At 38.8% G+C, this 24645-nt stretch overlaps 1 protein-coding gene across 1 annotated transcript in view; it reads left to right on the top strand.

The window, feature by feature from the left end:
* The first annotated feature begins 4950 nt into the window (after window positions 1-4950).
* DENND1A (DENN/MADD domain containing 1A) overlaps window positions 4951-24645 on the top strand; it is a 497378-nt gene continuing 477683 nt past the window's right edge. The window contains exon 1 of the mRNA XM_011965500.1: window positions 4951-5021. The gene's annotated coding sequence lies outside the window, so the exon portion shown is untranslated. The remainder of the gene's footprint in view (window positions 5022-24645) is intronic.

Below are 24645 nucleotides of genomic sequence, written 5' to 3'. Positions count from 1 at the left end.
ATAGAATAGAACTCTGCCAGCTGTTTGAACTAAGTGAGAATCTTAGGCGGCTTTATTATGACTCATTAGAGTGAGGCAGTCACTACGGATAGTGGTAGAAGAAGAGGAATAACCTTCCTTGTTTCCACAAATGCCTTTTTTCTTTGAAATGTATCTTTTATTGCAAAACCACTATTGAAATAATGGATTATTGTGGTGTCCCCTATGTTTATGATGTATATTCTAAATTATTTGGAAGAATTCTACTTAACTGGTAGTTCTTAAAGTATGGCCACGGGTCCAGCAGCATCAGGATGACTTGGAGACTTGTTAGAAATACTACTTCTTGGGTCCTACCTGAGATACTCTGGGGATGGGAACAGAAATCTTTTAGTTAAGCCCTCCAGGTGATTATAGTACATGCTACAGTTTGAGAATCGTGGAACCGGATGATCACACCCATCATTTATTGAAATCTTTTAGACCTCAGGAAGGCAACTGTATTCTTTTTGCCTTCTACCCAGTATTTAGATGGCACTAGCTATGTGCCAGTCACTGCCCAGGCACCAGGGAAACACTCCTTGACATGATAGACAAGATCCCTGCTCTCCAGCAGCTTACATTTAGAGAAAGGATACTGACTGTAAACCAAGATTGTGACAGGTATAATGCAGAGAATTAAACTTAGGTGATAGAGTGTGTGTTGGGAAAGGCCTTTCTGAGGAGGCGAAGTATAAGCTGAGTTTTCAGTGCTAACAAGGGCCACCTGTGTGAAGATCACTATAAAGTACTGTAAGATGGGACTTCTCTTTGGTGTGTTTGAGGAGCATAAAGAAGGTCATTGTGGCTGGAGTTGAGTGGGCAAGGGGAGAGAGGTATAAAATGAAGTTGGACAGGTAGGCAGAGGCCAGATCATGTAGGACCTTGTAGGTGTTGCTAAGCACTGCCACCCTCTTTTTTGTTGTTTGTTTGTTTAAATTGTGGTAAATTTCACATAAGACTTCCCATTTTAACCACGTTCAAGTGTACAGTTCAATGGTATTATGTATATTCATATTGTGGGACAATCATTATCAATGTCCAGCTTCAGGACTACAACTTTGACTTGACTTTGTGTGGTGTGGGGAGCTTTTAGGAGATTTGGGCAAAGAAGTGACATAACCTGAACCTCAGAATAAAAGAATTACTGTCTGTTAATGTTGAGATCTGACTCTAGAGGGGCGAGGAAGAAAGCAGGGAGACCCGTCAGGAGGGTGCTGCAGTAATCGAGGTGATATGATGGTGATCTCTCAAGGATGGTTGTATTTGGGGGTGCTAAGAAACTTTGAGATTCTGGATATATTTTGATGGTAGAATCAGTAGACTTTTCTGATTGGTTGACTGTGGCATATGAAACAGGGGAGTCGAGGATGACATTAAGTTTTGTTAGTCTCAGCAACTAGTAGAGTTCAGGAGATGCAGGTTTGAGGGAGAAAAATATGATAAGTTAAATTAGAATTGCTTCTTAGATGCCCAGTTGGGATTTTTTTTTTTTTTTTTTTTTGGAGACAAGGTCTCTCTATGTTGCTTAGGCTGGCCTCAAACTCCTGGCCTCAAACAATCCTCCTGCCTTGGCCTCTCCAGTAACTGGGCATCACCCACCTATGCCTGGCCCAGTGGGGATGTTGAGTAGGTAGCTGGATAAGGGAGTCTGGAGTCAGGGAAGAAGTAGTCAGGTTGGAGATGTGACTGGGGCTTGCATGCTTGGTAATGAAAGCCCAGAGACTGAATGAGATCATCTAAGCAATGAGTGTGGACAGGGACAGTAGGAGAGCTAACCTGAGAAGGAATTAGAAAGGAGTAGCCAGTGAGGTAGGAAGACGACCAATAGAGAGCAACATCCTGAAAGGCAAGGGAAGAAAGACATTCAAGGAGGAGGGCAAATGGATCAACTATCAAAAGCTATTGACAGGCCGAGTAAGATGAGCACTGAGAATTGAGCATTTAAATACATTTTAGCAATGCAGAGGTCTGTGGTTACCTTGACCAAGTTGTTTCAGTGGTGTGGTGGGTTCAGAAGCCTGGTTGGGGTGTGTTAGAGAAAGGAAGAAGCAGCAGAAACAATGAGTATATACATTAGGCCATTTTTCACTTAGATAGCAGGGCTGTACAAAACACCCTGTGGTACAGGATAATGTGTTGGTGTCCCTGTGTTTTAAAGTTTGGATACAACACCTGCATGCTCATTTTATTTCAATTTTTAAAATGCATAAAAATAAATTAAAAATGGAAACTTGAGTAAAAATGTGGGAAGCTCTAACGAACCTCCATGAAGTCCTAGGATCCTGAATAACACACTTTGAAGGCTGTTATATTAATAAAGAAGGAATGAAATTCTGAGATGAAATTCAGCCAGTTGCAATCTAGGCTTAAGAAAGACATTTTGAGGTTTCAGAGAGAATCTTCCTGATGCTCTTCAGATTATACTACCTATTACTCATGAAAGATGACCTTAGAACTTCCCTTTCTTTCATCAAATGTTCTACCTTAAGATCTTTTGAATGAAAGGGGTGTTTGCATATGGTATTTTCCACAAATATTGAGTCCCATATGCCAAAGATGCCAAGATCATTTTGTACCCTCTTGCAGGGAAAAAAGAGCACAACAGATTTTTAAGGTCCTCTTGAAACTTCAGTTTACTTAATTTTTTATAAGTAAGATACGGTGACTTAATGTCTGATTTAAAAAATAAGTCTGCTTGACAAGGTATATTTAAATACCTTGAATTTTAGAGCAGCCAACTCTTTGCTACAGACACTTGAAAGCAAAAGCCCATGTTTCTCTTTGGGGAAGAAATGACGATTTTACACCCCTGAAGTAAGTAGATTCCTGATTCACAAAACACACATTTTTCTTTTCCCTCCTAAAGACGTAGAGGGAGTATTACCATTTTTTACTGAGTGTAAAATGTCATTATTTATAACATGAGCCATAATTTAAGGTATTACTAAGAAAGAAAAAAATGCTGGCTCTTAGAATTGTAAAATGCTATCGGTTGTAAGAGACGTGAAAATGTGGAGGGAAACAGTTCATCCTAGAATCAAATAAAATAGGATTTGAGGACCAGGAGGCATAAGTTCTGGTCGTGGCCATGTTTCTAGGCCAGTCACTTTAGATTCCCTTTGCCTGAGGTTGCTCATTTGTACGACTGGAGTAATGCCTGACACACCTATCTCGCAGGATTATGACAATAACAAAATGAGATAACTGAGATTGCTATTTTGAAAAGTAGATGCCACTGGGCATATTAAAAGTATTTATTTGATGTAAATAAATCCTTAGACATGATTAGGCAACTCAGAAAGTTTCTTACCTCATCTTTGTTGTCAGATTTAAAATAGAATTAAGTTACAGATATTTGAAAGTACAACATTTTCTTCTGCTAAATGGTTTTTATTTCATCTGGAAACATCTTTTTATGGTAGTTTTGAAATTAAAGAGAAAATGTAAAAATGATATAACCACAGTGCTCTTATTATCTGGAATTAACCGTTAACATTCTGTTCTGTGATCTTTTAAAAATTTATGAACTATTGGCCGGGTGCAGTGGCTCCCAGCACTTTGGGAGGCCAAGGTGGGCGAATTACTTAAGGTCAGGAGTTCGAGTCCAGCTTGGCCAACATGGTGAAACCCCATCTCTACTAAAATACAAAGGATTAGCCAGGTGTGGTGGTGTGTGCCTGTAATCCAAGCTACTTGGGAGGCTGAGGCAGGAGAATCACTTGAACCCGCGAGGCAGAGGTTGCAGTGAGCTGAGATTGTGCTGCTGAACTTCAGCCTGGGCAACAGAGTGAGACTCTGTCTCAAAATAAATAAAGAAATTTATGAACTATTATGAAATAAAAAAGTAAAAGAGTATAATAATGAAAATTCATATACTTACCATTGCCAATACAAGTGAAGGCCCATTAGAATCCTGAAGATCATGAACTATCATGAACTACGTGGGAACAGTGTCTTACATTTAGATTGGCATCTTGTCTTCACAATAATCTAGTGAGATACACTGTTCCTCTTGTTTAAGTCTTGAAAACCTGTAAATAAACAAGTTAATCTTGTCATATTTGTGCTTTATCCTGGAATATACTGAGGAGAGGGCTTCTTTGTGCTGGTGTTGCCTTGGTCTGAGTTTCCTCAGATTTCTACCTCTGGGTTTGGTGATCTAGCTGTGGAAACTGGAAATATGACATCTGTAAAACTATAGTAATAGCTAGCCTATTATGTGCCAGACATCATGCCTAGACAATTTGTGTGTGTGTGTATGTGTATATATGTGTATATAATTTTATACATATATATGTATATAATTTAATATGTATATAATGTATATGTATATAATTTTATTATTCATTTTTGAGACAGTGTCTCACTCTGTTACCCAAGCTGGAGTGCAGTGGCATGATCTTAACTCACTGCAACCTCCACCTCCTGGGCTCAAGTGATCCTCCTACCTTAGCCTCCCAAGTAGCTTGCATTACAGGTGTGCACTACCATGCCTGGCTGATTTTTGCATTTTTTTTGTAGAGACAGGGTTTTGCTATGTTGCCCAGGCTGGTCTTGAACTCCTGGCCTCAAGTGATCCTCCCACCTTGGCCTCCCAAAGTGCTGGGATTATAGGCATGAACCACCACACCTGACCTGTATGTGTGTGTGTGTGTATATATATATATAAAAAATATATATATATAAAATATATATATATATAATATATATATATATTAAGTTTTACAATCATTCTTCTGGCTAGATGTTTTCATTTTGTAGTTTAGGAAGGCATGGGCTCAGAGAAATAGAGTAGCTGGTCCGAAGTTCCATGGTCATTAAGTTGTGAGCTGATGATTTCCATGAAGGTCTGTTTAATACCACAGCCCACATGTTCTATACCAAGCTGCCTCAATCCTCATCAGTAATCATGATCTGTTTCTTTTGTAGGCAGAATCCAGAGACCACATTTGAAGTATATGTTGAAGTTGCCTATCCCAGGACAGGTGGCACTCTTTCAGGTACTTTGCATGTTTGATTATGATTTGGTATGTTACTTATTGTTTGAGATAGCCATGCACACGAGATAATATTTTAATATGAGTAAATGGTTATTTGTCTCTAAGTATGTTTAAGTGCCTTTTTCCTTTTATTCATGCCCACATTATCCTAGGAAGAATGGAGAACGAACACATAGTGAATAGTCTGAATTAAGAGTTCAAGCATAATAGGCTTGAAGTATGGCTTTATTCATTGTAATCATTGGGTCTTGGTTTGCATCTTTCACAGATGCCTGGAAGTCAACTATTTAGTGTGAAATATTGTCACCTTGCTAATGAGCAGGGCTTCACCTCTAGTCTAGCTTTCTAATGGTATAATTAGATTATAGGATACAAAATAATAAAAAAGGGAATTCTCTGCCACTAATCTAGAAGGAGATGCTTGGACTTAATTTAGTAAATTTTATGTCTGCTGGCAAAAGAAGGTTGAAAATTAGTTGAAGGAAACACCTCCTCTGGCTTTAGCTTTTGGGCTAATTTAGATATGTGTTCCTGGACAAGAGGGTCCTAGGAAAGACCAGGGTACCTCGTGCAGGCAGCGTGTATCACTTCTTGACCTAAAATCTTTTTTGGTTAATGAGAAAAATAACCATATGATCCAGTATTCTTTTTCTTGGTGCCTAAGAGAGTGATACATTTTGCCAAAGGTATGCTTAGGACTCTTGGTCCACCCACAAAAACACCTGCATATATTAATATTATTATTATTTTTTTGAGACGGAGTTTTGCTCTTGTTGCCCAGGCTGGAGTGCAACGGCGTGATCTCGGCTCACTGCAACCTCTGCCTCCTGGGTTCAAGCGATTCTCCTGCCTCAGCCTCTCAAGTAGCTGGGATTACAGGCATGTGCCACTACGCCCAGCTAATTTTGTATTTTTAATAGAGACAGGATTTCTCCATGTTGGCCAGGCTGATCTCGAACTCCTGACCTCAGGTGATCCCCCCGCCTCGGCCTCCCAAACTGCTGGGATTACAGGCATAAGCAACCGCACCTGGCCTATATTAATATTATTTGGGGTATAGAGATAGTGAATCTACTTGGATTAGAAACTTGGAGTAATCAGGATTCCAATGGTAGTTAGGCTCTTAATTGGCTTTACAGCCTTGGGCATATGTTCTGTTATTTTAATTAGATTGTAATAATTGTAAACATTATTTGCTACCTTTCATTGAGTACCTGTTGTTATTCTATATGCTGGACATATATAGTGTCATTCGTTACAACGCATTTTTAAAGGTAGTTGGGCGGCATCCTCATTATACCTATGAGAAAATAGAATCCCAGGGAGGTGAAGTAACTTACGAAAATCATATAGCTACAGTGTGATAGCCAGGATTTTTGTCTAAGTCCTCTTTGCTCTGCTAAGTTGCCTTCTTGAGGGTAGTGACCATGCTGTACACATCTCTACATGTCACCTGCAGGGCTTTGCACCATGTCACCAATAGTTGTTGATGAAAATGAATGAGTTTTCCTTTATAGCAAATGTGTGAATAACTGTGCTGTACTTTTTGGATTATCTAATGAAGGCCATGAAACACATTACAAATTTATGCTTGTCCTGGAAGTAGAACGTGTGCATCTGTGTTAAGTTATGCCTCTTATTGTACATGGAAACCATTGGGTTTCAAAGGGAATTCTCTGTTCCCAGGTGTGTATATGCAGGAGCACTTCATAGGCTGACTTTACAGAGTTACGATTTGACAGTGGCTGTGATTTAACGATAAACTTAAGGACAAAACATTTTCTTATTTCTACAGTTGCTAATGTTTTTCCCTTTCAGTGCTCTAGGATTTTTTCCCCAAAGTTAAAATTAATTTTTTAATATGAACAAAATCTGAAAGGTACAGATGAAATGGAAGAATGAACAAAGTGAATAGCATTTATACTACTTCCTATTTCAGCCATCTCGTTCCTCTCCCTATAGACAACACCTTTGTTTAACTCTACAGTTTAATTTTTAAACTCTTATTTTATGTATTTATTTTCATGAGATGGAGTTGCTCTCTTGTCACCCACGCTGGAGTGCAATGGCGTGATCTCAGTTCACTGCAGCTTCCGCCTCCTGGGTCAAGTAATTCTCTTGCTTCAGCCTCCCAAGTAGCTGGGATTATAGGCATCCGCCACCACTCCCAGCTAATATTTATATTTTTTAGTAGAGATGGAGTTTCACCATGTTGGCCAGGCTGGTCTTGAGCTCCTGACCTCAGGTGATCTACCCACCTTGGCCTCCGGAAGTGCTGGGATTACAGGTATGAGCAACCGTGCCCGGCCTATTTTTTTTAACTTTTTGTTTTGCAAGTATCTTATTTTATTATTATTTTTGAGACGGAGTCTCGCAGTGTCGCCCAGGCTGGAGTGCAATGGCGTGATATCGGCTTACTGCAGCCTCCACCTCCTGGGTGCAAGCGATTCTCCTGCCTCAGCCTCCCAAGTAGCTGGGATTACAGGCGCCCACCACCATGCCCGGCTAATTTTTTGCATTTTTAGTAGAGACAGGGTTTCACTATGTTGGCTAGGCTGGTCTCGAACTCTTGACCTCTTGATCCACCCACCTTGGCCTCCCAAAGTGTTGGGATTACAGACGTGAGCCACTGCACCTGGCTCTTATTTTTTAATTAGTATAAATTTAGGGGGTACAAGAGCAGTTTTGTTACGTGCGTATATTGCATAGTGGTGAAGTCTGGGCTTTTAGTGTACCTGTCACCTGAATAGTGTACATTGTACCCATTAAGTAATTTCTCATCCCTCAGTCCCTCCCACTCTTTTGAGTCTCCAGTGTCTATTATTCCACACTCTATGACCATGTGTACACATCATTTAGTTCCCACTTACAGGTGAGAACATGCTGTATTTGACTTTCTATTTCACTTAAAAGAATGGCCTCCAGTTCCATCCATGTTGCTGCAAAAGACATTTTTTCTTTTTTTTTTTTTTTTTTTTTGAGACGGAGTTTCGCTCGGTCGCCTAGGCTGGAATGCAGTGGCCAGATCTTGGCTCACTGCAAGCTCCGCCTCCCGGGTTCATGCCATTCTCCTGCCTCAGCCTCCCGAGTAGCTGGGACTACAGGCGCCTGCCACCATGCCTCAGCCTCCCGAGTAGCTGGGACTACAGGCGCCTGCCACCATGCCTGGCTAATTTTTTTGTATTTTTAGTAGAGACAGGGTTTCATCGTGTTAGCCAGGATGGTCTTGATCTCCTGACCTCATGATCCGCCCGCCTTGGCCTCCCAAAGTGCTGGGATTACAGGTGTGAGCCACCACGCCCGGCCCAAAAGACATTTTCTCATTCTTTTTTATGGCTGAGTAGTATTCCACATTTTCTTTATCCAGTCACCCATTGCTGGACACTTATATTGATTCTATATCTTTGCTATTGTAAATAGTGCTTCTCTAAACATATGAGTGCAGTTATCTTTTTAATGTGATTTATTTTCCTTTGGGTATATACTTGGTAATGGAATTGCTGGATCAAATGAATTGTTTTGAGACTATTTTAAGAGTTACAAGAACAGTCCAGGGCATATGCTCTTTCCTTAGATTTGCCAGTTGTTATTATTTTGCTGCATTTGCTTTCTCACCCCCCCAACGCATACACAGCACATACGTGTGCATGTGCATATACGCACACAGAATTTTTGCTGAATCATTTAAGAGTGAGTTGCAGACATTATGACCCTTCACCCCTGCATATCCAGGAGATATTCTGGATGTATCTCCTAAGAATAAAGACATATTCTTATATACCCCTAGTATAATGATTGAAATCAGAAAATTTAATGTTGATATAATGTCAGTTGCCCATATTTAAATTTAATCAATTGTTATATCATGTCCTTTATAGCATTTTCCCTATGATCCAGAATCCAATCCAGAATCATGCAGTCCATTTAGTTTTCATGTCAGTTTGCTTCCTTTCAGCTCAGAATGATTTTTACAGCCTTTCTTTGTCTTTTTTGACATGTTTTTGAAGAATTTGGGTCTGTTGTTTTGTAGAAAGTTCCTGGATTTGTATCTGTGTGATTGGATCTTCATGGTTAGATGAAGGTTATGGGTTTTTGGTAGAAGTATCTCAAAAGTGATGTGTCCTTCAGTGCATCCAGTAAGCAGGCACATGATATCTGTCCTGTTATTTGTGAAAAAGTACATAAAACATATGTACAGTTTAACAAATAAGTATAAAGTGAGTAACCATGTTATTACGATCCAGGTTAAGAAATATAATGTTACCCAGTTCTTCAGAAATACTGGTCCTGGCAAGAGGGACCCCTGACTTGGCCTGCTGCTTTAGAGGGATCTGCTTTGTCCTTCCTCTACCAATGCCCTTTCCACAGAGCATATTCTGGAGCCTACGGAATATGCTCACTTGGAGCCTAGACCCTTCCATCCTAGACCATGCTTTGAGCACCCAGCATCTCAGACCTTCTTGCCCAAATGGCCCTGAGCTTTTTTTCTGGAGCCTGTGTGAGTCTCTCCCCTGGGGTCTGTCCTCCTGGGAGTGGACTATGCTGCTGGTGTATACATCCCTAGGTATAAGGGGCGGTCTAAGGATAGCTGTCAGTGGGGAGTAGAGTATGGGATAGAGCTTGTAGTGCAGGATGGAGAGGGGGCAGTGGGCAGTGAGCCAGTGGCCAGTTTGCCCTGCACCACTGCTTTTCTCCATGGAATGCTAATACAAAACTCAATATGAACCTGGTCTTCTAGTTAGTTGTAAAGGTATATTTATTATGGCAGGAGGATAGAAAATATTTAATAGTTTGTATGGTCGTTTTATAACTTTTAAATATGTAAATATTCAGATGTATGGTCTGTAGGTCTCTATTTGAACCCTCGCCTAAGCCCTGTAAGTGTTACAGGTGGGTTTGCCCAGCACCCCAGAGGCCCCTCCTCGCTCCCTCCCTCCCTCTCTTTAGAGGTAACTACTAGCCTGACTTTTATGATAATCATCTGTTTGTTTTTCTTCATAGTTTTGCTACATAAGTATACCTTCTTGAAAAATATAATTTAATTGTGCCGCCTTCTGAATTTTATAGAAATGGAATTATTCTGTATGTAGCTCTGCTGCTTTTTTGCTCAATTATGTTTGAAAGGGTCTTCCATGTTGTGTGTAACTGCAGTCATTGATTTTCATTGCTGTGTAGTGTACTATAGAATTATTTCAGAATTTAGTTATTCATTCTACTATTGACCTTTGAAGTTGTTCACAGTTTTTGGCTACTATAAGCCATGCTACTGTGATCTTTCTTATGTATGAATCTTGGCACATGTAAACATACATTTCCATATTGAACATACTTGATTACTGAATCATGCCACACTTTTACAAAATGGATTGTGCTAGTCTGCTCTCACCTGCGGTGTTTGGTAGTTTACACTTACTGCTCTACAACTTCATCAGCCCTTGGTAGAGATTTGACTTTTGCCAACCTGATGGTTATGTAGTAGTATCTCCTTGTTGTTTTTAGTTTGCATTTTGTTGAAGATTAATGGCATTGAACACCTTCTTATACGCATATTGGCTTCTTACTTGTTTGTTTATTAATTAGAGACAAGGTCTTGCTCCCTTGCCCAGCTGAAGTGCAGTGGTGTGATCATGCAGGTCTCAAACTCCTGGGCTCAAGTGTTCCTCCCACCTCAGCCTCCTTAGTGGATGGTACTAGCCTCCTTAGTAGCTGGTATAGGCTTACTGGCCTCTTGAATATCTTTTATAAAGTGCTCATTCAAGCTACTTGCTCATTTTTAAAATTGAGTTTTCTACCTTTTCCTCATTGGTTTATAAGAAATTGTTTATATACTATGGATATTAATTATCTGGTTATATGTGTTACAGATACCTTCTGTGGTTTGTCTTTCATTCGATCGTATCTTTGACCAAAACATCTTGGTTTTCATATGGTATAAATTTAACAGTATTTTCCTACTCTACAGATATGAAGATATTTTCCAATATTTCCTTTTTTTTCTTTTTCTTTTTTTTTTTGCTTTTTAGATTTTGTGTAGAGATGGGCTCTTACTATGTTGCCCAGGCTGGTATCAAACTCCTGGATCAAGTGATCCTCTCACTTCAGACTCCAAAGTGTTGGGATTATGGATGTGAGCCACCTCTCCAGGCCCAATATTTTGTTTTAAGAGATACATAGAGCCAGGCGCGGTGGCTCACGCCTGTAATCCCAGCACTTTGAGAGGTTGAGGCGGGTGGATCACAAGGTCAAGAGTTCGAGACAATCGTAGCCAACATGGTAAAACCCTGTCTCTGTTAAAAATACAAAAACCAGCCAGGCATGGTGGTGCATGCCTGTAGTCGCAGCTACTTGGGAGGCTGAGGCAGGAGGATTGCTTGAACCTGGGAGGTGGGGATTGCAGTGAGCCAAGATTGTGCCACCACGCTCTAGCCTGGGTGACAGAGTGAGACTCCATCTCAAAAAAAAAAAAAAAAAAAAAAAAGAGATAGATAGCTTTGCCCTTTACATCTAGGTCTTTAATCTACTAGGGATTTTAGTTTTCTATTGGATAATTAATATTCAGAAAAGTTAACCTGTAAATTTGATTCCTTATCAGTGATTTTTAAAAATTGAGAGACTAAATAAAGCTTATTTACTACGATATGCTATGTCTGTACTTAAAACATTTTATAAAGTGATCAGGTACTTCAAACCATACCTAAAACATTACCTAATGATAAAAAGATGTAAGGTGAGAAAGGGTAAACTTTAGGGACAGTTTTTTTTTTTTTCCATTGATTGCTTCACACTAGTGAAGTCATGTATTGTAAACTGTCCCTCCTGTGTTCTGTGCTCTGAAGAGCGTCTCATGACATCTGTGGAAGGGACATGTGATCTGCCAGTTCTACTTAGAAATTGCATTAAGACTCCTAACACTGAATTGGAACACTTTCCAAAGATTGTACAAATAAAATTTGAGTACACAAGCTGAACTCCCACATTTTAGGAATTCGTAAAATTTTCTAGTTACTATTTACCAGTGAATAAACTGTCATTTAATATTTGATTTCTGGTATCTTTTGTCTGCTTCTACAACTTTACTTGTTTTTAATGCAACTTATGTTTGCCTTTTTCTAATATGTAACGCATTATTTTTGCCATTTTAGATAATTACAAAGAACCTGCTTTAAGATTAGTCTTTGTTCCTGAGATCTGCATCTCTGATCTGTGCCAAAGTATCTGAAAAACTTAGATATAAACCTTACGCTGTACAGTACTAGTGTCTGGGCATAATCTTCCCTTTGAAGTTTGTTTGCATCCCCCTAGAGGGATTAATTCCCTGCTGTGAGAAGGTGGGTTAGAAAGCACTGAAACTACTTTACGGGTCTTTAATTGGAGGATTTAGTATACATTTTGTTCTGTAAACTTCTGTGGGAGTTTCATTCTTACAATTTTTCTTATACTGTGATATGTTATGTTTTCATTGTAAATTAAAGTACATATACTCACATTTTTCTTGTTATTTAATGCATACTGACAGATTATCCTGATGTGTGTGTTTTTTTCCATTTGTCTTTAAATTTTTAGTAGCTTGTTTTCAGATTAGTTCTTGAGTATGTGTAAAATTTTAAACTTCTTGGAAAATGATGAACAAGAGAAAAATTATCACTCAATAACTACTGTTAATGTTTCAGTATCTTTATTTCCTTATAGTCTTCTTTTGTGTGTGTGTCAGTGTGTGTGTAAATAAAATGTAAAAACTTTTTTTCTGAACTCTCAGCTATATGCGTTTTCCTCACTCTCTCCAATTATTCATTAAGCTTTCCCTAAAATTATTAATGTAGATTTGTAGAAATCATTTTAGTTGCTATGAATTATTACATCATGTTTATGTGCTACATTTACTTATAATGGAATCTTTAGGTTGTTTCCAAAGTTCTGTTATAAATGATGTCAGTGAACATCTTTGTGTATAATGCTTGTCAGTTTATGTATGTAATTTAAATACTTTTAAAAAGTTGTATCATTTTGAGGAGATCTTTGATCTACTTTGTTCTTAATTTTTGTATGCTTATTTTTTTTTGCCACTCTTCATTTTGTGACTCCAATTGGTGTATTTGTTCAAGAACCCACCTTTACATAGGGATCCCAGAAAAATCAAGACAGTTAGCTCAAATTGCAAAAACTCTGAAGTCTGAATTCAGCCTGTGCGACCAAAGGTCTCGGAAGAGGGTGCTCTTGTAAGAGAGATCAGCCTGCAAGGTCCCATGATCAGATGGCACTGGCCACGCAAAAACTCTGGAATGCTTTTCAAACCCAAGTGTCTCATTACAGCTGGCATCTTAGCCTGCTGCGGGCACTCTTCTTGGGCAGATGCTTAGCACTGGGAGAGTGGCAGCATCAGGTTTGTCAGAGCTGCTTGGCAGACTAACTTCCTCCTGTGTCTACCCCACTTTCCCCTACCCCAGGCCCCAGCATTTTCAGTGCATTAGCCCAATGGCCACTTTTTAAAAAGAATGAGGTGGTTAGGTTGAAAAACTGTCGGGGAACTCTGAAAGGAATGCCTAAGACATGGTGCTTTGGTTGCTGAGTTTCTCAGATATGTGGGTGTTAAGCAGCAACCTAAAAAAAAAAAAAATCTTTGCTTAGAATCTCTTAACTAACTATACACATTTCTATATTAGCAGTATCATGAAGAAAGCTGAGTTTTTGCTGACTTAAAATTTTGAGAGCCAAATTTGTTATTCTGAAGTTTAACTTTCATTTTATAGGACTGTAAATTGTGGTCTAGGAGCTTCACCTGAATATCTGTGATCACAATGGATACTCAAAATTATTAGACATTTTAAAAAAGCTGATTTAAAAAACATGATGTTGGCTGGGGGTAGTGTCCCACACCTGTAATCTTGGCACTTTGGGAGGCTGAGGCAGGTGGATTGCTTGAGCTGAGGAGTTCAAGACCAGTCTGGGCAACATGAGGAAACCCTGTCTTTACTAAACATTACAAAAACACAGCTGGGTATGTGGTGCATGCCTGTGGTCCCAGCTACTCGGGAGGCTGAGGTGTGAGATCACTTGAGTCCAGGAGGTAGATGTTGCAGTGAGCCAAGATTGTGCTGCTGCACTCCAGCCCAGGCAACAGAGCTAGACCCTGTCTCGAAAATAATAATAATAATACAGTGAAAAACAACTTGCTGTCTATTGAGAAGTGGTATGGTGGGGGTTGGGGGAGCTCTTTTGAGAGTCAGCTTTTATTCCAGATTAAAATGTTCTAGAGAGATATTAATTAAATTCATCTTATTATTTTCAATAATAATGGCAGTGAATGACAGCAAGCTTGAAGAATGGTAATAGAATAGCTAACTTTCCTTGAGTCCTTATTATTCCCCAGGCACTTTTCTTAATATTACTTTCTTAAAGCTCGAACAATTCTCTAAGATGGCTCTTATGTTTGAGGAAACTGAGACTCAAAGAGGTTTACTTGCCCAGGTTGGACAACCACAAAGTCGTAGAAGCATGAAAAAATAGCTGGTTAGGCCAGCCACGGTGGCTCACACCTGTAATCCCAGCACTTTGGGAGGCCAAGGAGGGCAGATCACGAAGTCAGGAGATCGAGACCATCCTGGTCAACATGTTGAAACCCCGTCTCTACTAAAAATACAAAAATTAGCTGAGTGTGGTGGCATGCACCTGTAATCAAGCTACTCAGGAGACTGAGGCAGGAGAATCGCTTGAACCTGGGAGGCAGAGATTGTGGTGAGCCCAGATTGCACCACTGCACTCCAGCCTGGCAACAAAGTGAGACTCCATCTAAAAAAAAAAAAAATATTAGCTGGGTGTGGTGGTGGGCACTTGTAATCTCAGCTACTCAGGAGGCTGAGGCAGGAAGATGACTTGAACCTGGGAGGTGGAGGTTGCAGTGAGCTGAGATCATGCCACTGTACTCCAGCTGGGGCAGCAGAATGAGACTCCATCTCAAAAAAAAAAAAAAAAAAAAAAAGCAGCTGGTTAATATTACCTGCATGTGCAGTGGTTAGAACAGTCAGATAAGGTTAATGTGGGGGCAGATAAATCAGGATTGTGCAGAAAATCAGGGGATATGTGGTTTTATTCATGAACTATACAAGGGATTCTTGTAGTTGTTTTTTAAGTCAGCACTATTCAGCTGTTCTACATTTTTTTATCTTGCATTTTCCAGTGAAAGTGAATCCATCTTATGGAGTATTTGGTCTGGGCCCTGATTCTTTTTTGTTTGTTTGTTTGTTTTTTTGAGACAGGGTCTCGCTCTCATCACCCAGGCACTCTTAAATAACTCTTTCAGTGGCATGATCATGGTTTACTGAAGCTTTGACCTTCCAGGCTCAGGTGATCCACCCACCTCAGCCTCTGCAGTAGCTGGGACTACAGGTGCAGGCCACCACACTCAGCTACTAATTTTTTGTAGAGATAGGGTCTTGCCATGTTGCCCAGGCTGTTCACGAACTCCTGGGCTCAAGAGATCCCACCTCAGCCTCCCAAAGTGTTGGGATTACAGGTGTGAGCCACTGCAACTGGCCTGGACCCTGATTCTTGATACTATAGTTGGGACAAATTGCCACTCAACTCAAAAGACATGGATTATTAAAAACATTTTTTTGTAAATTTTCCTGGCTCTAAGTATTTGACCTGCTAGTTAGAAAAAATCTTGCTTGGGATAGAGATATGGAACTTCATCTAACTGTACTTTTTTCAGCTGATTTTAAAGTCAGGGATAGCTGACTTGTTCAGAAAAATAAAGCTTTACTGAAGATATCACGATGAGCTTGTAATATGCCTTGTCTGTTTTTCTCAAGATTGCTGTAATAATGATTATTTCTTTAAACTAGAGGTGAGCCTAATGAGAGCTCATTGTAATAAAACTTTTGCCCACCGCCTAATGAAGTAAGAAGTATTATTCTAATTATATAGGTAAGAAAAAGAGGGCTCCATGAGCACAGGGATTATGTCTTGCTTGCACGTGTGTACTTCGGTAGCTAGAAGAGTGCCTGGCATACAATAGGCCCTCAAGTATTGAATGATTAAATCTTAGAGCTAGGAAGCAACTTGTCCAAACGACAGAGTTGGGATTTGAATTCTAGTGTGACTGTGTTCTTTAAAGAAATTTATGAAAACTATCACACACATTATATAATACATATGTATGTATACAGTTTAAAGAATAAATGAAAATGCACATATCCACCACTTAACTTAGAAAACAGAACATTTTGTATCTTTGAGTACTCCATTTATGCCTCTCTCAATTTGCCTTTCTCTACTGAGATCACATGTTGAATTTTACGTTAATTGTATATCCCTGCTTGAAGCTTGTGCTTTTTAAATAGTATGCTGATGCTCTAAATTGGTTGTGTAGAATGAGTTTGAATTGCTGTTCTTAGGAAGTAACAGAAAGTGAGCCATATATTTTCTTTTCTTAATGCTTAGTTATTTGAAGCAGATCCCAGATTTCTTCTTTTTCCTAAAGTGTGCAATTTAGGGACCATCTGGGTATAAATTATGATATAGGGGAGCCTTACAATTTTTGATTTATTCATGACAGTGTGGTTCTTCTTGCTATGTTAGTGGTTCACAATATTAGGCCTCAGGCCTTCTATGGTGGACCAGGAATTCATTGATTTACTAAACTTTGAAATCCTTTTGAGCAGTGAGTTTGTTGAATTTTAAAAATTCCCTCCACCTGCCAATCTCGGAGTCTCATTTTCTCAACTCTAAAATGGGGCACTAATAGTGCCTATTTTAGTTGAAAGATTAAATGGGAATGCACCATGCATGGGACATGGAAAGTTCTTTATAAATGGGAGCTGTTATTTTAACTTGCTTTTGTTTAAGGCAAAAGTTTATATCTGTGTGGAACTCTGCTACTCAGCAACTGTTACCAAATTGACATAACTGAAAAACAGAAAGTAAAAGTAACTAGACAAAGTAGATTTCTCAGAGTCCATCCATTAAAACTTAAGTTCTTTATTCATAGAAAAGCCCTCTGCTTACGCCCTGAGTGCTTTAGTATGCCAGGAAGATTTCTCTGTGCAATATTGCTCAGCAGTTACTGATCGTGTCAATGACATTAATCATTGTATTAGTCAAGATCCTTTTCACTGGAAGTGACAGAAACCAAATGAAATCTGACTTGAACAGCAAAGGGAATTTACTAGCTCTTAACACTGAGGAGTCCAGTGGTAAAACTGGCTTTGGGTTTTGCTGGATCTACGTCTTCTACTCATATTTTCAGAAATTTTCCATATTTCTTGATTCTCTGTCTTTGTGTTGGGTTCATTTCTGGGCAGGTGCTCCCTATACAGTGGCAAAGATGGTTATGAACAAATCCAAGCTTATGTTCCATCAGTTGAACCACCCAAATAGAAAAAGAGTGTCTTACTGTATTTTGAACCATAGTCCCAAGGCTGACTCTAATAGGCCCTGTTTGGATCATGTATCCATTCATGAACCAATAACCATGACTTTTGAGTTGTTGATTGGAGGATAAGGGAGTGTGCTGGGGGAGCAGGGGGAGAATTGGGGGAGCTGTTCAGGACCACCTGGATCCTATAGCCTGAGAATGGGGCAGGGTAGTTCCTCAGAGGAAAATCTGCTGCTATTACTGGAGGAAGGGAGAATGGATGCTGGGCCGCCAAAACAGATGTCCACTGCAGAGATCAAGAAGATGTTTGATTCAAAATATTCTTTCCAGAAAAGCAGTGAGATAATAATGAAACTTGGAAACATTTATAACTAAAATGATTTAAATAAAGTTTTAATGCTTAACAATATTGATCTTCAGGTTTCTTGAAAACTGCTGTGTAAGACTGACTTCCCCAGGAGTCTACATGCCCGAGGTCTTATTATCACACTTCTAATTCATTAATCACCTATTCTTTTAGTGTTCACTTTAGACTGTGCTAGACTCTGTAGAGAGTGGAACGTTCGCCCTATAAAACAGGAACTGGACCTCATGTTTTAAACGCTTAGAAGACTCAAAAAAAAAAAAAACCTTTAGGAAGTTATATTCTAGCTTTTGAACTTCTTTTGGTATTATTTCACAACACATTTTGCATTTCCTTCTTTGTGTTACACTGAAAACATGCAGTCCGCTCAAAGCCTTTCATTAGAAAAAGAAAGCTTCACTGAAGATATGACTATGAGCTTGCTTTGCCCAGCAGGAGACTTTAATAAGTTGCTCAATTTAAAGACAGTTTTCTTACCTTTAATGTGTTCTTAGACATTAGAATTTTCTGCTATCACGAAGCCTTATTTGAGGAGAAAATAGATGCAGATAAATTGCTGTCTAGATTATAACAATGTCCTTAAGTATCTTTGAATAATTTGTAATAAAAACAGTATAATGGCCAGTTTGTAGGCTTTGAAATCAAACAGACTTAGGTTCAGATTTCTTTTGCCACTCATTAATTGTCTGACCTTGGGAAAGCTATTTAAACTAAATTCTAGTTTGCCCATTGTTTAAATGGGATTTGTATCTACTTGGCAGGTTGTTTTGTAAATTAGAGATAATATGTACTAAAATGCTTAAAACAGGAAGTGGTACAAACTAGACATTCTTGTGGTGATGTAATTTAACGTCATCCTTAAGTTAAAAACAAAAACCCCAAACTCCAAGCCAAAATCAAACAACACAACTTCCAGAAATTGTACTATCATTAAGAAATGAAATCTTCTTGTGATAGAATTTATTTAAATTCCTTTTTGAAGGGATTCAAATATTAGAATGATAGTAATTATTACTATATGAAAGATATGACAACTTGATAAAAAGAACACTGCCTGAACTGACTAATTTTCTTTTTCAGAAAATGTAGAATTAGTTCTGAGTTGTTCCCAGAAAACCACACTTTGGGCACATGAATAATTCAACCTATATATTTTTTTCTTCCACTTCTGTGTCACAGTTAAACTTTAACAAGAACGCAGTGATCAATCCTCAGCTACCAGAGTTTTTATTTAAACTGTCTACTTGTGAGAAAGAGCCAGATGCTGAGAAAATAAACTAGGATTAGCTTACTGGAACTCATTTCTGGAATATAGTGTAAAGTTTGTGTGTATTTAGCCCAGTTTTCTGTCCTCAGCAGTAATGATCCTGATACTCAGAATGATAGAACTGACTTCTTGAACATAAAGCACATTTTCCATTGGTTTGTTAGGTTGTGCTTACCATGAAAGGAAAAGTGACAAAAGTATTTGGGAAAGATTTTATATACAGACTGAAATGAAAAATATTTTCATCATGGCCCTCAATGAAGTAGAAAATCACCTAAGTGCTAAGTGGAACATTCATTTCCTCTTTCTAGTATTTTGGTTAACAGAAATACATCCCCCCCAAAATATAGTTAGAGAAATCTGGTTTAGAGGATGGTTTCTAGGGTCAGGTCATGTAGGTCAAAATTCTGGTTCCCCTACTTGAGACACATCCCTGTGTGATTTTGGGCAAATTATTTAATTTCCCTCCTTGTTTTAGTTCCCTATGCTGTAAAATGGGGATAAATGGGGATGATGGTAATATCTCATAGTGTTTGAGGATTCAGAAAAACAGTATTTAAAGAATTAAGCACAGAACATGGCACAGAGTTTTTCTCAGTTCGATCTATCATGAAGAAAAACAAATCGGATTTGTTTGTTTTGATCCTTCAAACTGGAAATTGAGGATCATCAGGAGTCCGCCCTGAGGGGACATCCCCTGATCCTGTCGTGAATGTTCTCATTCTGCACACATGGTGGAGGGGCCCTGGGACTGCCTGGGACCAGTCCTAAGACAGTTCCAGGCCCAGGGCCTTGGGAATGCTGCTTTAGGTTTTTTTCTTACCTTTAACAGCCCCAGCAAGTCCAGTTGAGGCTTTAAAAAAGTTCTTAATCCCTGGGGTGGACCCTGGAACAAGTTGACCTAATTTCTCTTGTTTTTGCTGAATGGAGATTGAGTTGACTTGGGTTTTATTTAGGCTTCTTGGGGCCTGCTGCAGGATCACAGCTCAGGTCTAGACCCAACTGAAGTTGAGATTTAGATTTAGAGCTGAACACTGCTACATTTTTCACTTCTTGTTTTGAAAGCTTTGTTTTTTTAATTGCACAGTTTATTCAGCAATATTTATTAGAAGTGTGAAAGGTGCTGGAGATGGGTGAGGACATTCCAGCAGAAGGAAGAGCACCTGCAAAGCTATAGAGGGATATGGATATTTAATTTTTTTTATTAATAAAAACTATGATGTTCAGGTTCTGATTAGCATGAAGGGACCCTGGACAATCATGCTGAGTCTAAGAATATCAACTCCAAGAGGGCGAGGATCTTCATTTACTTGGTTCACTGATGTGTCCCCAGCACCTAGAACAGTGACTGGAATGTAACAGGCACTCAGTGTGTATTTGTTGGACCAATAAATGAGTTGACACAATTCCAGCTGATTGCAGATAACCTAGATATTTTGATTCATCTCTGCAGTTTTTATTGTTGATAAATATCTCATTTCCAGTGGGTTGAATGGCTACTCCACTTGCTGTATTGTTTTTTTTTTTAATGGAAATTCACGGGTAGATCTAGGGGGAGGGCATTTATATTAGCGGCAGGAGTTCTGCTGCAGTTTTCTCTTCTGCGATTTTTCTGGAAGATGTTATTCTGCCTTTTCTATGAGCAGACGTGCTTAGGACGAAAAGTTTAAAGGAAGGCGCTCTCACATTCGTCTCCCTAGGCGAGGAATGCCTTTTCCTCCCCATTTACCAAGTGTCCATCAGACTTCCCACAGTACAATGAGGCATTTACCCCGGGCCTCGGCGTCAGCCTGTACTTTTTACATTTTAGGCTTTTTCTGCCACCCCTGGGAAACTGCCCTGTGGTCTGGAATCATGGGAATTTGTGTCACTAAAAGCTGTTTCCCCACCCTCTCCTCTAGCAGAAGCAGTGTGTGTATATAGCAGAAGCAGGAAGAGCTTTGGACTTGGGTTTTAATTATGGCTCTGCAACTAATAGTTATCTGACCTTGGGGAAATTATTCATCTTTTTTTGGTTGAATTTTCTCATTTGCAAATAAAACTTGGATAATGCTTATCTTTTAGAGTTACCATGAGGCTTAAATAAAATACTAACCATAAAATAATTAACAGTGCCTGGTTAGTTTTCTTTCTTCTCCTGTCACATCAAATCATTGTTTTCCACTCTTTTAGACTCTTGACACAAAAGGACAGCTATATTATTTTTCATAGCGTGGAGGACTATAGAGTCTTTGAAACTCTTGATAATGATTTTTTGTGGTTTTTTTTTTTTTGAGTGAAGCAATATGGAATTTTGTTAATATATTTTCAATGACATCGAAACAGTTCTTTAAAAATAAATCTCATATATTTAATTTAAAACTTTTCCAGACTATGAACCTAAAGTCAGAATCTTAGGATATAGTTCTTGTGCCCATACTCAGCTTCCTATAGAGGACATAGCATATTTAAGCTTTGGGGAGAGAGAGAAAAATATATGTGTGGTGAAAGAGATATTTTAGCCTGCTTTTGTAACTTTAGCTTTGCTATGCAATGTGCCAAAAGTTATTTCTCCCTAGGGAGTGCCTCTTTCAACAGTTTGCGAAGGCAGCATAAATTCTCACTTGGTGTTCAGGGAAGATGGTAATACAATTTAGTACAACCAAAGTTTTTTTTTTTTTTTTTAACTTGTTAGAAACCAAAACGTGATTGCAGTGGCAAATTTGTCAGCACACTCGAGTTTAACAAGTGTTCGAAGGATTAGTAAAGGAAATGTAGTTTACTCTGCAGCTTTTATGACAAAGAATTTAAAAGGTTTTGCTCTAAGCCCCACCATGTGTTTCTTCCTTTTCTCCAAAACATACCTCTAAATTGAAAAGAGAGATGAATCTCTTAGGGAGAAACTATTAACTCTGGGGGAGTTTATCATTGTTTGAGAGGAAGCAGAGCATTTACATTTGAATCAACTCTGAGTGTAGCTTGTGCCCTAATCTCATTCCTTCTAGAAGTTGGTGAGGAGTTTAAGTACTTCCTACTTTGTGTTCTGGTCCTTGTAGTGCCATCCTAATTTTCCTGGGGATCATACATTTCGTAATTCAAAGTAAGCAAACTGGACATGGTGCCTTGGCTATGCAGGGAAATATTTTCTGTAGTTGTCACAGTTCTCTAAGTAGGGCCATTGGCCAGAATTGTCTCATTGTCATTGCACTTATTACCACACTAAAAATGTTATAAAAAAGACCAAATACTGCAGAAAGTTTGAAAAAGAGATAAAATATAAGCACTTCCATCATAGTCCTGTTTTCAAGTTTTGAAGAGTCCCATTTGATGTAGTTGCACTTGAGGTACAGTTTAAATGAGAGAAAGCAAGATCTTAATGTTGGCCACAAACATTTTCATCAGTTTTTGATGGCTACATCAGAGTTTTATAGTTTGATCAACCAGCTCCTGATTGTTATACATATAAATCAGCTCCTTTAAAATAAGACCAGTTAATACTACTCTCTTATTTGTGGACTTCTGTGGCCAAATCTTTGGTACTGCCTTTTTTGGAGGGTGAGGGGTGGCGGATGGGAAGGAGGGTAGAGGAACAGAGAGTGGCTGACTGTGCCAAAGATAAACTATGTTACAGATGGAAATGTTTTTTTCTAAGTCCAAAATCTGTAAGAAACCTTAAAGTGAGCCATTTTCTGAGATCAAAAATGTGTAAACTTGTATTAGTGTTTTGCTCTGTGATGAATGAAAGCACCACTACTTTTTAAAAAGCCACATTTATGGGTCTTTAGGTTCTTTTAATACCTGCTTCTATGTTTTACTTTTTAATTTTACCTGAAGAACATGCTTCTGATGGAGGATTTAGGTCATGTTAGCTCAAAGAAAATAGAAACCATCTACCTAAAGACTTGGTGGGAGAAATTCTTTGTATTTGCTCTCATATCTTGTTAGACAGCTGTGTTCCGGACTCAGGACTGGATTTTGCTTTTGTAAAAGCAGCTGTGAGACCCTTACCTTACAAACATAAAATGTTCTTGTTAAAAGTTTGTTTCTGTCACTAGGGACCATCATTGAAACCCATCCCAAAGAAATGGGGTGTGTATAATATACTTCATGGGTGTCAGATGAAGAACTCTTGTTGGAGCTATGGTTTAATTAAACCCAATGGCCTTTAAGAATTAAAAAAAATTTTTTTTATTAGGAATTAGTAAGTTAGATCTTGGAAGTAGCTTATGTTCATTCCTTAGAGGTTGGGACAAGAATTTTGCTTTTGCTGAAAGAGCCTGTGTAGTATGGTACTAGCTTAAAATGATTTGCCTGGCATTTGCACTGGGCATATTTGGAAAGGAAAGCCTCTTTGTGTTGTGCATTTAAAAAAGTGTCTGTAAGTGTGCTTAGAAAATGGCAGCATTTGCTGGTCTTGGCTGTCAATGTCTTGCTGCTCCTAACTGTGTTTAACCAGAAAGGGAAACTCAGAGTAGAAAAAGTCTCACTCCCAAGACTTTACAAGAAAACCCCTCTTTGTTGATTTATATATATATATTTTAAAGGAGCTTGACATCTTCATCAAGTTCACAGTGGGCTTGCTTTGTTTGCTTTCTCTTGAATGCTTGATAAGATTTTTCTTCTATTGTTTTGTGCAGCAAGAACAGATCTTTCCATGGCTGGGGTGGGTTTTTTGTAAATCCACAATATGGTCATTGTCTGGTGGTGAATAATTGTGGCTGCTTTTTGTACAACCAGAACTAAGGCTTTGGCTGTGAACAGATTCCTTCTTAGCGTGAAAAGGGACTAATCCATGTAAATACAGCCCCAAAATAAAGCTTTACAGAAAAAGGGGAAGGCCGCTAAGCAGGAGGGCACAGGTCAGCAATTTAACCTTTAACCTAACAAATAAGAAGCATGAAAGTTCCAGAATTGGTTTACAAAAGAAAGCTCCTGTGATCTGTCAGTTTTTCTTTTCAGGAGGGAACTGGGTGAGAGATCTGACTGACAGCTAGTGCCTTTTAACTGCAGACTGAAATTAACTGCCAAATTGAAACTTGAATATTTGAAGGAGAATTTTTCTTAAATAAATTGAGATGGCAGAATAGGCCTTATAAGCACTGGTCAGGGTCTTACATGGGATTTTTATCCTGGAAGGGGGCTGGGGGAGGAATAGGCATTGAACTGGACTACCTTAAGATCCCTTCCAAGTTTAATAAAGAGAATGTGGTCTGACTCTTACCAGTCAAATTAGACATGAACTTTGCAGTTTAAGGCCAGATGAAACACTTTCCCCTTCTGTAGTATTATCACTGATTACCCTTTGTAGACTTTTCGTGACTTCATAAATTAATTGCAGCCTTTACTAAAGATTTAAGAGCTTTTTGTAAATGTTATTGATGTTTCCACAAAACATTAATTACAAAAAGATAGCCATCTTGAGATTTCACAATATGTACAACTTTTATGGCCCAATGCATTATGAGAAACTCTATTGTGTGGTGCTGAGCACTGTAAAGCAGAGGACATAGGCTTTCTTTCATGTACTGCTGTTTTGTTCCACATGCTTAGGCATTATTAGCAGATAAAACTGAGTAAGCTAAAACAGCAGAGATGAAGTATAGGTGTTTATTAGGCAATGCACTGGGGAAATGGGAAGCTG

The sequence above is a fragment of the Mandrillus leucophaeus genome, unplaced genomic scaffold (assembly GCF_000951045.1).
Source record: "Mandrillus leucophaeus isolate KB7577 unplaced genomic scaffold, Mleu.le_1.0 Scaffold729, whole genome shotgun sequence".
NCBI lineage: Eukaryota > Metazoa > Chordata > Mammalia > Primates > Cercopithecidae > Mandrillus > Mandrillus leucophaeus.
This window is presented reverse-complemented; position numbering and strand designations above follow the sequence as displayed.